The sequence below is a fragment of the Muscardinus avellanarius genome (assembly GCF_963383645.1).
Source record: "Muscardinus avellanarius genome assembly, chromosome: 15".
NCBI lineage: Eukaryota > Metazoa > Chordata > Mammalia > Rodentia > Gliridae > Muscardinus > Muscardinus avellanarius.
The window spans coordinates 11691438-11709959 of record NC_137801.1 but is presented as its reverse complement, the minus strand read 5'-3'; positions in this window follow the sequence as shown (position 1 = coordinate 11709959).

Below are 18522 nucleotides of genomic sequence, written 5' to 3'. Positions count from 1 at the left end.
ACTTTGGTATTTAAGAGATTGGTTCATCCCCCTCCCAAGGCCTTGGGGACAGTTCTTCTCCAAGTTTCAGGTGCTGACTGGTCACCTGAAAATCTTGAGGAGATACAGATTCTGATGTGTTTGGTCCACAGTCTGAGGCCTGGAATTCTGCATTCCTAACACACCCATGGCTGGAACTGATGCTGCGGGTCCTCAGAATATGCTTTGAATTAGCAAGGCTTTGCCACGGCAACTCTGTTGCACTTCACCTTTCCAGGCCTGGCACCCATCCCATCCAGAAAGGTGGTAAGAGACCAAGGAACCCATATCTCCAGTGTCTTCTTCAGATCCACCTCCCTAGAAGTTTCTAGAAGGATATGTCCCAGGTTCTGAAGGTCACCCACTTCCCTCTCCATGGGGCTATCATCAAATAACTAGTGGCTAAGGGTCTTAAGACCCTGAGGACTACTTTCAGAAAAACTTGCTTCAGGCTCAAAGTCTGCAGAGAAATGTAAGAGGGTCAGATTGGTATCCTGTTGGTACAGGTTTCACAGGGTTTTTCACTACAACACTTTCTAATTCATGGTTTGAGGCCAGAGCTATTTTCCTGTATCAGTGAAAATCAAGCTTTATTTGTTTATTTTTGTTTGTTTGTTTTTGTTTTTTTCATTTTTTCTCCTAGGAAGGAAAAGAGTCCTCTGTGCGTCTTGCAATGGTTTTCAGGGAGAACTGCCTGGACACGCAGGTGGGAAGGCCCATGATCTTCTTGGGGCTTGGGCCGTACCTTCCCACTCTTCCCCTGTCCTCCCTCAACCCCTCGCAGCCTCCCATTCCTCCCAGCCACTTCCCGCGAGCCTCCTTCTCCCCTCCTGCTTCCTCTCCCAAGAAGAGTTTGACTCTTTGTTCAAAGGGAAAATTAAGTTCCCCATCCTTCACGTGACACCTCTCAACTCTCATTCCCTTCGCTATAGACTTAAATGCAGCCGAGCCTCATTTACATGGGTTTCTTCTTCGCAAGTTCTCCTAATTACAAAATGTATAACTCCTAAAGCAACACTCATGGAACCATCATGGTCCTTAATGGACATACACAATGTGGTTTAAAAAAAATTGAGGTAGTGGGGCCTGACGGTGCACGCTTGTAATCCCAGCATTTGGAAGGCTGAGACCAGAGGATCATGGATTGGAGACAGCCTCGGCTATTTAAGTGAGGCCCTTCACAACTCAGTGAGATCCTGTTTTAAAAAAAAAAATTTAAACTAAAAAATAGGACTGGGGGGTATAGCTCAGAGGTATGATGCCCCTGGCTGGGTTCCATTCCCAGTACTGAAAAAAAAAGAATGGAGTTTCCCAAAGTTTGTGATTTTCCCAAAGGTAGGATGAGTCTACAATCAGAATTCTGGCTTTAACTTTCCTACTGTCAACAAATATCTAATAAGTGCTGAAGTTTTATACCAAGTTGAGCTTCATTTTTCACATTTGTACGTCTTTGCTGGTGATTTCACTGTCCAAAGTGCCCATAAATAATAAAACTGAAGTGTTGACTAGTGTTCCTAAGCACAAGAAGGCTGTGAAAACATGTATGTGAAGTGAACTCCTGTAGCCATGAGTTACAGTGCTGTGGTCATGAGTTCAGCCTTAGGGAATCAACAATCTGTACTGAACACAGAGTTTTTGAACAGAAACAAGGTTACCCTGTCAGTTGGCAAAAATGTTGTGGGGAAAAAAAAAAACTCAAGTGAAAAGACTGATCCTACATCTATCCTTGGAACAGTGGATTCAGTAATCACTAACTCAGTATTCGAGGTGCACGGCAGAATGTAATGACTGCAGATCATGAGAACCAATATTAGAACGTTTAGTCTCAAGGTTCACGACCATCTTCTCCCCTTTGTCCTCAATCCCACCCCGGCCACAGGGACTTTGCTCCCATCCTTTATCCCCAAGGTCCATATTTTTCACTTCTTTCTGATTTTCCATCCACCTGGAGATATGTTCAGTTTTTATTCTGATCTTGAAAAACCACCATCATTGCCGACTTTAATTAACTGTATCCAGCCTTCGAAACCACACCAAGCGATTCACAACCATGTTTCCTTTGAGTCCTCATCCCAACTCTGAAAAGAGGTCTCGATCCCCTCCTCATAGATAAAGATGATCCAGTGCAAGGATGTTAAACAACTGGTCCAAGGTCATAGAGCTAAAAGCGTGTTGAAGGACACAGTCTCCTCTAGCTGTCAGATGTTTCCTGTCTTCATACAAATTTCATGAAATTGAGTAGAATTTAGGGGTGGGGTGTAGCTCGGTGGTAGAGCATTTGCCTCGCATGCCTGGGGCCCTGCGTTTGTTTCCCCAAACAAAATACAAAATAAAATAAATTTTAAAATACATTAAATTTTAATTTAAAATCAGTATCACGCCTACTTTGCGTTCTCCTTTGCTACCTCCCAAGACAGCTTTTAGCTCAGGAACTAAAGCAGCCATATGCAATGGGTCGCCTCCATCCTTTCCCTGATTGCAGCACCATCTTTAAACTGTTTCTTTGGCTGCCAAGACACAAGTCTCTTCCCTTTTTCTGCCTATGCTGGACATTAGCAAGCTCCACCCCAGGCCCTGCCCTACACCCTTGTGTCTGATGTGGACCTCCACACCCTGGTGATGGAAGAGCCCAGAGCCCCAGGCCCAGCGTCAGACAAGGGACTTGCCATCTAGCTGGGAAAGCAAGACACATAGCCAACTTCAGCCACCTGACTTCACCAGCTGCAGGTGAGCAGAAGATGGAGAGGTCTGAAGACTGGAGAAGTATAGGAAGCCTTCCTGGAGGAGATGTCCTGGGCTCTGAAAGTCTAGAGGAGCTGGTTATAAAGACACAAGAGGAGAGACAGTCCAGCAAAAAGAACAGAGATATTTTAACTCTTCCAATGACATGTTTTTTCTTACCCCAGCAAACCCCACAAAGACATCTCTTCACCTCTGAAGAGCTGTGATGGTTGTACCCTTATTTGCATGTTGACCCCACTGTATCTTGAACTGCGGTGGCCGGGCATATGCGGCCACTTCAAAGAATGGCCAGTTCCCAGCGTAGGGTGGTGCATTCAGCAGTACTGGTATGTAGTTATTGCTGCAAGCCAGGAAGTCACTGGGCCTGGGTCTGAATTCCTGTTTTCCCACTTACCCAAATGTGATGAGGGACTGGTTTCCTCCTGCAGCGTCCGCTTCCTTGTCTGTTTAAGAGTAGCCTTTAGCCGGGCACGGTGGCACATGCTTATAATCCTAGCATTCAGGAGGCTGAGACAGGAGGATCGTGGTTCACAGACAGCCTCAGCTACTTAGTGAGGCCCTTTGCAACTCACCGAGACCCTGTTTCAAAATACAGAATAAAAAATAGGGCTGGGGGTGTAGCTCGGAGGTAGAATGACCCTGGGTTCCAGCCCCAGTACCATTTTTTTAAAAAAAGTAGACTGAGTAGGGAAAAGCATGTTTAGCACAGGGCTGATGTGAACGCCAGTGCAGGGTAGAGATTCACATCCTCATCCCTGCATCCACCCCTCCATGCACCCGCTGCATCTCAGCGGGCATGAGGAATTGAATATCCCTTTTCATTTGGGACTTAGAGCTCCCAGTCTGACTGTACATCTCCCAAGGACGAGAATCACACATTCATCTCAGGACTCCTCACTATGTGAGTCCAGGGATTTTCAGAGCATAAAAAATAAGAGGATAAGCAGAAAAAAAGAGAAATATTTTTGCACACTGACTTTGTCCAGACTTCGTGACTCCATACAGTACATTTCTTCAAAGTGCTCAATACCCAGGCAATATCCGTCCCGCTGGACGGGCCCAGAGGATCGGATGCAGCCTTCTCAGCCCGTGGCCGGAGCTTCTCAGCATGGAAGCTGCAATGTGGGGGGCTCCTGTGCCTCTGAGGGGTCTGTGTCCTCTGTTTTGACCATGTGTAGGCGCCACCCACCACCAGGACTCAGAAAGGAAGCGCACACATTCCTCCATCAGAGGCTTCGAGATCAGTTTTATTCTAAGGATTTCTAAGAACCCAGGGCCCTGAAGTAATGGGTAAGCTGCATGAAGAAGAAGAAGAAGAAGAAGAAGAAGAAGAAGAAGAAGAAGAAGAAGAAGGAGGAGGAGGAGGAGGAGGAGGAGGAGGAGGAGGAGGAGGAGGAGGAGGAGGAGGAGGAGGAGGAGGAGAAAAAGAACTAACTGTAGCTGGGCATGATGGCGTGTGCTTGTAATCCAGTATTTGGAAAGCTAAGATAGGAGATCACAGGTTTGAGGACAGCTTCAGCAAGTAGTGAGACTCTCAACCTGGCGAGCCCCTGTTTCAAAGTAAAAATTAAAAAAAAAAAGTAGGGCTAGGACTATTTAAAAAAAAAATAGCTTGGAGGTACAATGACCCTGGGTTCAATCCCCAGTACCACCACCAAAATAAAGAAATAAATATTAATTAATAAACAAACAAACAACCTGGATAAAATGTTTCCCCTGGACTATTTAAGATCTGGCGGAAAGACTTTCCTCCAGATGTATTTTCCCGGCAGGGTGACCCTCCGTGGCGGCAACTGTGACAGAGAGGAGTCTTCCCAGAGCCCGGACACAGAGCTGGTGTTGTTGAAATGAGAGCCGTGTAATCAGCTAAAGAATTCCTGAGCAGAACCAAGGGCAGCAGATACCCAAACCTTGAACTTCTGTACCTCCCTGCATTTTTCTAGTGCTTCCTGAAGAAAGGGCCACCCAGGGGCCTGGATTCTCTTTTAACTTAATTAGGGAGCTTGCAGGAACGGGCCGACCCCGAGAAGCGTCTCTGGAGGCCCAGGGCTCTGAAAATTCCTCCTCGGAATCAGCAAGAGCCTCGTGGGGTGCTCCATCTGTAGGATGTGTGGACTTTCCAGCGTCCCAGCCCCCCAGAGATGGCAACCTCTGTACCTCGGTGGTGGGCTCCAAACTCTCTGCGGGTTCTCCACAAGTGGCTGACATTTCTCACTAGCACCCGCACCTTCATGGCCCGTGGGAATAAATGAAAGGCCAGAGGCCACCTGCTACTCAACACCTGCCATGTGCCGGCCTCCAGCTAGGCGCTCGGAGTGCAGAGAGGCCGCGGGCCCCTGGTTTGATCTCAGACTGCCTGCCTGGGTACGGCTCCTGGCTCTGCACTGGCTGTGCAGCCTTGAATCAGTCTCTTAGCCTCTCTGACTCTCCTTGATTTGTGAAAAGGCTGGTGGTAATAGTAACTAAATCCGAGAATTGTGACTAGGACGGTGAAAGCCATATCTAAGTGCTTAGAACAGTACCCAGCAACTAGAAAGCTCCTGGTAAAAGATCACCACTACCGTCCTGAACGCTTTAGTTGCGCCTTTTGACAGAGGAGGAAGGCAAAGAATCAAACCCCCGATCCTCCACAAGGTAACGCGTGCCGCTTGTGTTTATAGCTTTCAGTCTCTAGAATTTTGGGGACTGTGAAAAGGACGGTGTCACCGCGGGGCCCACCTTCAAGCCAAGTTCAATCCTGTGAAATGCTAAACTTTGCCTGAGACAGATTGTTCAGGGCGGGAGGGGCTTCAGGGCCAGACCCAGCCTGCTTCCAGCTCTCTCAGTCTGCAGCAGAGGCCGATGTGTAAATAGAAAGACAACGTGAAGAAAAAGCAGTAAAAAATCAAGGTGAAACCCTCAAGCCAGGGGTAGAGAAGCTTAGCACACTGGTTCCTAGCATTGCCATAGGTGAGGAAAGAGGTTTAGAAAACACAAAGGTCTGTCTTTTTTCCTTTTTTTTTTTTTTTTTTTTTTTTTTTTTGGTGGTACTGGGGTTCCTGGAAACCCTTCTACCTTCGGGCTACACTTCCAGACCAATTTTTTACTTTTTTGTTTGGAAACAACAGGGTCTTTTAAGCACGGCTGGCTTCGAACCTATGCGATCCTCTTGTCTCTGCCTCCCAAGTGCGGGGATTACAAGCGTGTGCCACCATGCCCGGCTTTTCCTATTTTTTTTAATTTATTTATCTCTCTTTTTTTTTTTTTTTGCAGTACTGGGGGTGAACCCTACGGGCATTCTACCTCTGAGCTACACCCCCACCCCTATTTTTCATTCTTTATTTTGAAAGTGTCTCACTGAGTTGCAAAGGGCCTCCCTAAGCAGCTGAGGCTGTCTGAGAACCGCGATCCTCCTGTCTCAGCCTCCCGAATATTAGAATTATAAGTGTGCGCCACCATGCTCAGCTAAAGTCCTGTCTTTTTTACTTTCAGAGTGGAGACTGCTGCTTAGCAGGTGTTTCTGTAGGTTACTCTATAATCATATGTTGGGTTTATTTTCACTGAATTCCATGAGTAGCATTCTCTGGTCGTGTGCTCCTCCCCCTCAGGCCTTTGCTGTGGGCTGTTCATGGGGACCCCTAGGTCTGGACAAGGCTAGCTGGGGCTCTGCCCTCTGACCCTCATTTCCTGCTCACTCCTGTGTCCACAGCTTGCTCCCTGGGGGTCCGTGGTCCTTCCGGAGGATTGGCCACTGAAGCCTCTCGCCAAAGCTGCAGGTCAGTTGCATGCGCCCTACACGTGACTCTGAACTTGATGGCTTTCAGGACCCTTCCAGTTCTGCCCCATAATGTTACAGAGTGAAAAACTGGGCCCCAAGGTGAGAAGGAGACCTCTCCCGAGTGGCATCTGAGTCAGCGCATACCTAGAACTTGGGCCTTAGACTTCCGGCACCATCCCCGCTCCCGACAGCCCAGGATGTCAGTGACTTGTCTACCCCACTGGCCCTGGCCTGTTCCTGATGGGCCCTTCATGGGGATGCTCAGCCCCCAACCCCAACTCTGGAATGAATCTCAGATCTGTCTCCAGTGTTGCTGGGAGCTGAAGAGGCAGAAGAGGGCTGGTGGAGACGCTGGGCTCCAGCGCTGCTTGTATACCACACAGAAAGTAAGTGCGGGCCTCGATTTCTCTGTCCATATAAGGAGCAGCTTCGCTGGGCGCTCTCTCTCTCTCTCTCTCTCTCTCTCTCTCTCTCTCTCTCTCTCTCTCTCTCCTTTCTCTCTCTCTTCTCTCTCTCCCGCTCTCTCTCTCCTTTCTATCTCTTCTCTCTCTCCCTCTCTCTCTCCTCTCTCTCCTCTCTCTCTCTCTTCTCTCTCTCCCGCTCTCTCTCTCCTTTCTATCTCTTCTCTCTCTCCCTCTCTCTCTCTCTCTCCTTTCTCTCTCTTCTCTCTCTCCCGCTCTCTCTCTCTCTCTCTCCTTTCTATCCCCCCCCCCTTTCTCCCTCTCTCCCTCTCCATCTCTCTCCTCTGGAGCCCTCTCCCAGCTGTGAACATCTGTAATCCTACCTCCCTCAGCATCCCCATCCCCCCCCCTCCCAGCAGTCACAACAACACATTCCCCTCTCCAAGGTGGATGGGCCCGAGAAGATGCAAACACGCCTAATTAAAGCTGGAAGTCAAAACAGCGATTTCCCCCAGTCCCCACCGCGTTCCGCAGAAGTGGAGCAAAGGCAGCTTTCATCGCGTGCCAGACTAAAGCGTGGGCAGCTAGGTAAGAGAACAATTTCTCCGGTTCCCAACGTGCTGGGGGGGGGGGGGGCACATACCGCTGTCAGCTCACCTTACGGTCTCCCTCCCCATCTCCCAGCACTTGATTACCCCCTGCCCCCAGAAGCATTCGTGGCCTTGAACTTTCTAATCACGGCCTCCCTTTGTCTGGGCACTGGGGATCGTATGGCATCGATTGAGAGCGTAACCGGACTCAGGTTTGGTATTTAACATACCTGCCGCTGCGGAGGAAGCGTCTTTGAAAGGGAGGCCATGCGCGGTGGCCCTCGACCCTCCCTTCTGCTCCTCCGGCCCTGCACCTCTTAATCAGTGCCCCTCCTTACCACGGAGGTCTCACAACCGAGGGGCAATTACGAGGGCAAGGAGATGAAAGACGCAGGCCCAGTGGTCCGAAAGGTTCTTTTGCTTTTAAATTATCCATGATTTACCTGCATTAAAGGAAAGGAAGTGCCCGGAGATTATTCTAATTGAGCCAGACTTTTCAAATCATGAAAATACTGGCATTCCCAAGGGGAAATCCAATCCGTTCAAATTGCCCCCGCGAGTAACTCACACAACAGAAGGAAAGAGGAGGCTTTCATTTGCCAATGTGGGTCTGATCAGTGTAAATTGGATAAATGGCGGGGCCAGGAGGCCATGAAACTCTCAGAGTCCTTGCCCGTGTTTTCTTAGCCAGGTTCGTAAAAGGGATCATTCTGGACCCGAGGATGTTGGAGGAAACGCCTCCATTTCGGCACCAAGCCTCCTCCTCGGGTTATTGAAAACAGGCTTCCCTCCTGGCTGCTGTCTGTCCTTCCAACTTCCAACTTCTCTGTCCTGAAGATCTGCAGAGAACAGGCAGCTTTAAAAGGCAGACATGGACCCTTGGGGCCACATTGCAGTTAAAGAATTCAAGACAAGAGGGAGGCCAAACCGTGGCCTTCCTTCTGGGACACGGAGAAATGTCTCTCGCAAGGCCCACTACCGTGAGTGGGACAAGTCAGAAGAGAAGGGATTTGAGGCAGAGAAATTTAGAATCTTCCAGAAGGTCAGAGTTCAATTTCCTGGAAAAGTTGGGGGAAGGTCTTCTTGCCTTCGGGTTCTCTGCTCACCCCACATTGAGACAATGGACCTTTTCTTTGCGGCAGCCAAAGCACATATGTATAGAAACATTTGTATGAAGGCCCCACATTTGTTCACGGGGGCCGCCTCCTGTTGGAAGTTTAGCTCAAGAATGTATGTGAACATTAAAATAAGTGCTATCTAGAAATATGTACATTCCATGTTGGTAGTTCTCAACACACAAACAGAAGCATGCATCTGTAAGTTGATATATACACAAAATGTGAGCGTGTATATTCATGTATAAAGCTACATACTCCGTATCTGCCTGTCTCAAATCATATTTATTTAAAAATAATTTTCAGATAAAAATCCTCAGTAGACAAAGCCATATTTTAGGGTACAGAGTTTTACTTGTTCATCAAAGAATAAATCCTGTTTTTGTAAAGCTATGATTCTCTTTTTGTTTTTGTTTTTTTTTTTTTCATCATTTAAAAAAAGAAGACAACCTCGGCTTTCTAGGTCTTATGACTAGACTTTTTTTTATGGCACTAGAGATGGAACCCAGGGGCATTCTACCTCTGAGTTACATCCCCAGGCCTATTTTTTTAATTCTTTATTTTAAAACAGGGTCTCACTAAGTTGCAGAGGGCCTCACTAAGTACCTGAGGCTGGCCGCGAACCGGGATCCTCCTGTCTCAGCCTCCCGAATGCTGGGATTACAATCAGTGCACCACCACGCCCAGCTGTGACTGGACTTTTATTTAACAGACAAAACAAACAGTATGACACTTTGTGGCTTCACATGCCTTGTTCAATGATATCACCCTCACAAGGATACTGGAAGAAGATCGGCTGTTGCTTCTCCCATTGCTCAGAAAAAGAAGAGGGACTTTTACCTTCTACTCCTTGGCCAGCACTCTGTGATAAAAATACATACTCAAGGTGTCCAGAATCCTACCTCCTCACAGCCCAGACAGAATAACACCCGATTTCATACCTACCCAGGTCTTCTAACGCCTACCTCCCACTGGGAACCAACGGCCATGTGTCAAGCACAATAACAAGCCAGGAAAACATCACTTAAATGACCCATATGACCCGGAATAAGAAGCTGAGGTCAGGGGCTCCTTGAAACATTTCCCCCAACTTAGTGACTCTACCAAGAAATATGGGGGCTGGGGGTAATAGGTCAGTGGCAGATGCTTGCCTAGCATGTGTGAGGCCCTGAGTTTGGCCCCACACACCACAAAAGCAAGCAAAGAAAAAAGAAATGTAGAGACAATCAAAGTGGGAAGTCATGAAAGTCTACAGATGCAAAGTTCCTTTCAAACAGCAGCAATGTGTTCACAGTAGGCACAGAACCTCTGGTGGGATAGTTATGGGGTATAAATAAATGTGGTCTCCAAGAACACTCCTGTAGCCGCTCATGGTTTAGCCAATTTGCATGGGGAGAACAACTCAGCAGCGATTCAAAATGTAGGCCATGTAGCTCTCATTCCTGTCCTGCAAGTTGATTTAACTGAACTTTCCTGCGGATGCCGGTGGAAATAACTTCACACTTATAGCATCATTTGGACTCAGTACTTGAGACTCGAAGATGCTTTAGAAAAAGGCCCAGCCTGCCTCTGAGGGGTGTGGCCACTTCATTCAGACAGGTAAAACTGATGGGGGAGCCTCCGTGTGAAAGCAAGAGGGCAAGATGTGGACAGTCTCACTCCCAAGACCTCTGGGGGACTGAACCACCCAGGACCACTGCGATACACCTGTCTTCATGCGGGAGAATTCCTAAAACCCGGCTCTGTGCCCGCACTGATCATAGTTGACCTTCATTGCTCATGGATTTTATAATTACAAATGAGCCCATTTCCTAGAAGGCATTTGGGACCCCCAAAGTTACTACCCACCGACATTTACAGCTATTTGTGATCCTCCAAGAAACAGCATAGCATTTGGGTCACATGTTCCAGCTCCAGTAAGAGACCCATTGGCCCGCCTGCCTTCCCTTTCAATCTCACTCTTAACAAGGATCCCCTTTGCAGTCTACTTAGTTTGTTGGTGACTTTGCTGTTTAGAATGGGCCCTAAATGTAGCACTGAGCTCTACCCAGTACCTGGCTGGGATGGATCTTAGGGGAAAATGTGTGCATTAAAGGAGCCATGCTCAGGCCTGAGTCCAGCGCTGTAGGCCAGGAGAGCAGCTGAATCAACCACGTATATTGAAGTGTCTACAAACTTGAAAGCACACAGACAAGATTCTGCTTTGATGGGTGATGAAAACGCTGTGATCGCAGCTCACAGGAGCCCAGCCCTGGGCTTCCTCTGGGAGCCATGGTTCAGGGTTGGCTAAATTGGAGTTTTGAGAGGTGTTAGAGAACATAACTCCTGCTGAGCATGGTGGCGCACGCTTGTTATCCCAGTACTTGGGAGGCTGAGGCAGGAAGATCGCAGTTTCACGGCCAGCCTCAGCTACTTAGTGAGGCCCTCTGCAACTTAGTGAGACCTTGTTTTAATTTTTTTTTTTTTTTGCTGCAATATTGTGGATGGAATCCAAGGGCATTGTACCTCCAAACTACACCCTCAACCTTATTTTTCAGTCTTTTTATTTTGTTTATTTATTTATTTATTTATTGTGCTATTAGGGGTGAAACCCAGGGATTTTCTACCTCTGAGCTATACTCCCAGACCTATTTTATACTTTATTTGGAAACAGGGTCTCATTAAGTTGCTGAGAGCCTCACTCAGTAGCTGAAGCTGACTTGGAATCTGTATGATCCTCCTGTCTCAGCCTCCCAAATGCTGGGATTACAAGTGTGCGCCACCACACCCACGCCCAGCTGAAACCTTGTTGTAAAATAAAGAATAAAAAATAGGGCTGAAGGTGTAGCTTGGAGGTAAAATGTTCCTGGGTTCAATCTCCAGTACCACAGAGACAGAGAGGGGGGGGGGCAGGGAGAAGGGAGAAGGGAGAAGGGAGGAGAGAGAGAGACTTCTGTGAATATCTCAAATGGGTTGTACTTATCCAACAACTCATTTCTGATAGGCAAGGTCCGAGTCCCTCAGGCAGGCATATGGGGCTCTGCTGGGCTGGCTTGGGTGCCCTGGATACATGTGCCTATGTGCCCCTGTGTATCCGGCCCTGAGTACCAGGCCCCCAAATGCCTTGACTCTGACCTGCACTGCCCCTCCTCCTCCTCCCATGCAGAGCCTACCCAGACTTCTCAAGTTTGGAGACCAGCTCCTGGTTGCTCTCTCCAGCTTCTCCCAACTCCTTTGGCCAGACTGATTTCCCCCTCACTGTGCTCCAGTCAGCAGACATAGCAGACGTAGCGTGGTACACTGCTCTGGGCCACACGTTGCTGCAGGAGGCGAGAGGATCAGTGGGGTCCGGAGCTGGGGTGATGGCAGCACAACCCCTTGAAGGGTGTGGGGAGATGACTGGTTGTCATGGCAAATGGACTGCAAGAGGTTCACACCATGAGGCCGGGTGAGAGGGACAGCAAGGGGAGCACACCGGGGGACACTCTCAGAGAAGAGCATATGGGGGTGTGGGGGTGTGCCTGCTGCACCAGGCAGGGGAGCTGGGTCTGAAGCTCTGGTTGCTGGGGAGTCGTAGCCTGCAGCAAGCTGTTTCTACTGAATGCAGAGGTTCATTCAATGAAGCCTGGACAAAATAACATTAGAAAGCTAAGTGCCTAGGATGACTAGCCCAGAGAAAAAGCTCCTGGATACTAGAGTCTTCTCTAGAGGACTCAGAGTTGGTGTGAGACAGTGTGTGCTGAGCCTTGTCATGGCCACTTTGGTGGAAATGTGCATAAGACCTAAAGCAACATCTATCATCAGAGGAAACTTGGCCTCCAGAGCCCAGCCCGCGAGCACACATGGCTTCCCCGAACATGCAGGCGAGCAAGATGGCAGCTCCCCAGACTTTCTCCTCTGCCTGGAAGGGCAGGACATCAGCCCGTGGGCTCGCTTGAGGCTTCAGGGGCTGAGGTAGAAGCAGACTGTGAATGCAGCTGATCACCCCGAGGTCTGGTGGACCAGAGCATCACTGCTCACGACCTTTGGCCTCCCTGGGGTAAAAATACCCACAGATTTCTAAGCTTCTTTCCTAAGTGAGCTCAAATCCCAGAAAGGATGCAACTGTGGTGGTCCCAGCTCTGCAGGAAGGTGGCAGTTCTGGAAGGTGGGTTAATGGTGAGGAAGGTGAGCTGCCAGAGTCACGGTGGAGATGGACAGAGGTCTCAGGACCAAAAGCCCCTGAGATTCCCCTTCCTCTAGGCCCATGCTGTCCAGGGGTCTAGGATGTTCCGTCCCTAGTTCCAGTAGCACAACTTTTATGGATTGCCCTTTGGGGAAAATACTTCTCATCCAAGTCTGGCCTTGCTCTGTTCAAAACAAGGACCTTTCTCATGGTCAAAACAGACAGCCTGTTCTAGACGGCTTGGTTTGTTCGATGGGCAGGACCTGTGGTGATAGCCAAAATAAGAACTCGTTGTTACCTGAAAACTGAAAATAATGCTAGGAATAAAATATAAACTAGCTCTCTATCCCCAAATAGTGCATCCTTCATCATGGACTGGATTTCATACCCAGGCTGTAAAGATCAGCTTTCCTAATGCACACACATGACACACTCATCCATATCACAGACAATGTTCCTTCCACTGATATGTGAACAGATGCACGTGCGTGCATCCCTAGGCTCCCCACATCCATATTCACTTACACAGAAGCTTGTGGCACAAAGACTCCCCATGCACACTGGCCGCATGTATACACTCCTGTGTGAAGACACACAAGGACACCATACACACACACACACTCACAGACACACACACACACACACACACACCAGTTTCTCATATGCCTTTCTTGGCTTAAGATGTATCTCCCTGTCTTGAGTAACAAGATAAACATTTACTCAAAAAGCAAGGACCATTCTGAGTGGACCCGTGGCCTCTGTTTCCCCAGCGCTGGACACCAGTCTCTCATGTGGGATGAAATAGAAGCATCCTTGACTCTGATCGCAGGATTCCCCCATTGGAGACCTCACAGCTCCTACTGCTCCTCCCATCAAGCAACTCTGAGACAGGCTGTTCACGTGGGCTTGTTGCCTTTTCCTGGATGTGTGGTCTGATCATGTAGCCAGAGTCACTCTGGGATGTCAGATAGCGTGGGCATCGGGCATCATGCCCAAGGGCTCCTTGGGTCTGGACCCAGGGCTCCAACCAGTGTAGCAGTGTGCTCACCCTACAACCCAGGAAAGATGGCCATCCTGGCCATGAGATCAAAAGTTTGGAATGGCAAACTCTTTGGGCTCTAAGGCCCACCAGACTGAGATGGGAATTGTAACAGAAATTTCTCCTTCTCTTTCTCTTCTTCCTCCTCTTCCTTCTCCTTCTCCTCCTGGGAGAGTTCCAGGAAGAAAAAAAAAAAGAAACAAGAGGAGGAAGAGAAGGAGGAGGAGGAGGGAGAGGCGGAGGAGGAGGAAGAGGAGGAGGAGGAGGAGAGGGAGGAGGAGGAGATGGAAGAGGAGGAGGAACTCTCCCTTCACCCTAACAAGCAAGAACTGAGAGGCAGAGGCCTCATCCCCTCTCCTGCTCCTTGTCACTACTCTGGAGAAATTCCTATGTCTTTTGACCTCCTGAGGCTTATTTTCTTATCTCCAAAACAATAAGAATAGTAATTACCTGTAGAGATTTTTGTGCTGGTGAAATGGAGTATTGTATGCGCGCCTAGCCCTGTGCCTCATCTATAGGAGGCGCCTGATAAGGAGCATCATTTTCCTTTCAAGGGATTCAGATGCCTCTACACATCCAGTATGCTTGAATCTTCAGGTCCTGATCTACAAAGCCAGGGGATTTAGATCAGGGGCTTCCTGCTAGGGTTGATTTCCAGCTCTATCACCATACAAATGGGGAAAGAGGGAAAGAGAAGAGAGGCCTGTCCAGAAGCCTCACACCTGGGAATTAACTGTTTGGATTCACACAAGCCAGAGACCAAGGGCTAGGCCGAAAAAGGTCTTAGAAAGGTCGAGATGTTCTGTAAAACCTAGCTTTCCTGTGAGCCTCCAGCCCAGCCCTGGAGAAGGGGCAGCCAAGCTGTAGCTACCAGCTCTCCACCCCGACATCAACCACTGTCACTCTTCTTATTAAGAGGCAAAATATTCCTGAGGAAGTTCACACCTTTCATTTTATAGGGGATTAAAGCCAAATCCAGAGAGGGGAAATGAGGAATCATCTCGAACTCCAGTTTCCTGGCTCCTAAACCAGGGGCTCTTGCTTCTCCATAACAGCTAACTAAATAGAACCGCACCATGAACACACCCCTTGTGCTCAGAATGGAGCCATCCCAAAGACTGGGTAAAGGCTCCATGAACAGAGTGGGAAGTGTCCGATTGTACCAGATTTCTACACCACTGGTTTGTTTCTGATGATCACTCTCAAAATGCAGCTGGAACACCACCTCCTCACGAAGCCTTTTCTAAGCACTGAGCCAGGGAGGGTCAGTAACACCGTGCACTGCGCTTCACTTCCAGCTCCCCAGATACTATCCAGGGAACCATAACTCTGCATCGCACCCATTGGCTCGCATGCCTCGCTTCTCCACCAGAATCTCATGGGTCTTTGTTCCTTGAGAAGTGGAGAGACACAGGGCCTGGCACAGGGTGGATGCTTAGTAAGTGTCTGAATGAGAGAATCAATCAATTAAACAGTGAATGAATCAGCCCTACTAACACTTGATCCTCCAAGCCCATCATCTGTCCATAGTAACCTCTCGTCGCCCAGCAGCTACACACACCACAGTCATTTACTGGTCCATGGACACTCAGTGCCAACAGGTCCCCAAAGAAGCCAGCGCCAAGCCTGGCACTAGTGCTCCGAGCAGTCTGACACTCTGCCCTCGGGTATCCCATGGAAGCCCAATGCCACCCACGCTGAGTGAAGAGGGTGAAAATGTGTTGCCCCCCATTAATAATGGGCCCATTTCTCATCTGGCTTCAGAGCCTGTGAAGCTGATCCAGGCTCAGAAACTTCAAAGGGAGCTCGGCGCTGGAATTGGCCCCAGAGGGCACAGAGCAAGACAAAACATAGGCCACAGTTTTTATACTGTGGATGGTATATAGGAAGTCATTGTTACCAAGAACTCGCCTTGCCAAGCCTACCAGATTGAAGGAGCCGAATATCTCCCATCTCTGCATAGCTTAAGAGTTAGTACACAAACTATTTTGGCTCCAAGGCCCACCAGACTGAGAGGAGAACTGCAACACAGGATTTTTTTTCCCTCCCTCCTGGAACCCTCCCTCCACCTTCCCCACACACACACAAAATCACAGACTTCAAATCGAGTCTACCCAACATGACCTTACAACAACATAATAAGCCACAGTTATTTAAGATAAACAAGGAAAAATACCTCACCTCACTGGGTAATAGTTTGCTCCCTCTGGGTGTAAGAAGGCTGATTCCAGAAGGAGGCTCTGCTCTGCACTAAGCCTTTCTACTCTGTGGCCCACAGTCCACTGACAAGCCTTGATTTCGGCGTTAACCAGGCCAGGTGGGAATTACAGATTTGACGACTTCTTCCAACTGGACTAAAAGTAACTTACAGAATGCCTCTTCCATCTCCATACCTCTTACTTCCTTGCAGAGTGCTTGATGACCAACACCGTTTGGAGTTATCTCTTTTCCATTGGCTTATGTGCCTATTATCTGTCTCAAAAGTTCCACGAAATAAGACATGTTCTATTTTGGCTTGTCACCATATCCTTAAAGCCTGAAGAAGAGGCTGAAATGTGGGAGGCACTAATAATGATTTGTCAAATGACTGTCAGACACTTGGCATGCGATATGCACCAGACAAGACAGTTCTTTGGACAGCGTTGGCCCAGGCCGATCCTCTTCCCGGTCACACTCACCATTCTCAAGAATGCTGTAGAATGTGCTAGGAATGCAGTACCTTGAGATAGGGAGGGACCGGCCAGAACAGCTGGCTCTCTGTTCCAGTCCCCCCACAATAGAAGTTCAATATCCTGCAGGGCTTTAGCACAGGATGTCCTGTGACCCCAAGGTATATAATCAGAGAGGGCTGCTTTACGAGTTCCCCTCAGCTAGGGTGCATGCAGTTGAGACTCTGTCCACCCCTGGCAGTTTTCCTGAGCCGGAAGGGACCAGTTTGCAATGAACCCTAGGCACCTGTTGTCCTTGCTTACTGCCAGTGACTTTCCATCACTTGTGTGTATGGGCAATTTGTGTCATCAGAGACAGACAAGTTCAAGGTCACCAATGCACAGTGAACCAGCTTCACGACGTGCACGAATGACCTAACAAATGAAGCATCCACTCATGGGGAGGAGACAGGTTATGGAAGACTTTTTCCCCAATGGGGAAAAGAGATCAAAGCCAAGTTATTCAGAAAGTGGTTGAAGGATTTAAGATTATTTTAAGCATGAAATCTAAGTAGGTGGGGACAGGTTGGTCATGGCCAAATCCTTGAGAGTCACTGTTGGGGAAGAGGGATTGGATGTGCTATGAGCTGCAGCTTCCAGAGAACGATTCATAATTGCAGGTAGCAGAAAAGGAGATGAAGGAAGAAGTGAAGCTAATAATCACATACTCCCAGAGCAGAATGGGATGTGTAGCGGTCTGATATGACCATTAGTTAGAGCAGTAAATAACATCTTTGCAGCATTAGGGGTTTCTTAGCGGTGCCCTTACTCACCTATAAAAGGGATGCTTCGTGCAAATTAGAAAAAGGTATTCCCTACATGACCTAGCCTGAAGACATACTATATGGAGAGACAGAGTGACCTTCTCTGAAACTCAGGAAGGAAAAAGTTGTCCTTGAGAGCTGAGGCTGCCTTCCAGACCCACACATCCTCACGTGTGTGCAGAACTAAAACTGCACACCTATGGGTGGCTGCTGTGTTGGGGAGAGCCGGGCTGCAGAGGTCTTCAGGCAAGCGGCCACAGAAACATCAGTGCAGTCTTTATAAATAGGGCCCCGGGCCCTCCTCCAGAGACACCACGCAGGCATCCTTGCGCTGTTCCTACCGCTGTTCTTCTCTGTCTGGCTCTGAACCTTCCACATTATGCTGGTGGCCAGTCAGATGGGGGAACTCCTGGACTGGATGCGCTATGTGAACTCTCTCAACATCAAGGTCATGCTTGTTGTGAACTCACTGCGGACACCTCGCAGCTCTGCTGGAAACGGGGTTCCATTTAGGACCCAACAAGCCACTTTTCCTTTTAAGAAGAGCCCATACAAGCTTTTCAAAGAAAAATTCCTCAAAGCAGTACAATTTGGGAGACCAGAAAGGAGATCATTGATTTAACCCGGCTTGGAACCTTAGCAAAGATCAACACAGAGCAAATTGAATCAATGATTGACTGAATGATGTCCAATATTCTGATTTTTAGGGTCCTAAAGACAAAGAGAGAAGATGTCATTTAGCCCCTTTGCAACCTTTTAGCATGCACCCATGGATCCTGTAGGCCAGTGTCCAGTGGAATGACTGCTCTGCTCCCACTCTTTTCAGATGTGCAACTGCAGCCTGGGAGTGTCAGGACTCACACCCAAGCCTGGGTGTAGTCTCTGGCCACTCTGGAAGCCAGCCCTTTTCAAGGCCAGTGTTCAGAGGCATGGTTCTGTTCCAGGACTGGAAGCAAAGGCAGTAAGGAAGACAATAAAGGCGGTGAAAGCAAGCTTCTGGAAGGCCTGGCCTTGTCGCACACTGTCTCTGCTCTGAGTGGGGATGGCAGATCTCCCAGCCAGGATCCATACCTTGCTCACTGTCCCAGACACTGCCTCGAGAGGCCCACTTACTTTACCCATGATACCCATCTGCAAAGGCTTAAGGGCTCTAAGTCCCGCCACTACCACTGACCAGCCCTGCCACGTTGGGCTGGAATCTCTCTCATGTGTATAGTGGAGATACTAAATGTACTTGCTTCAAA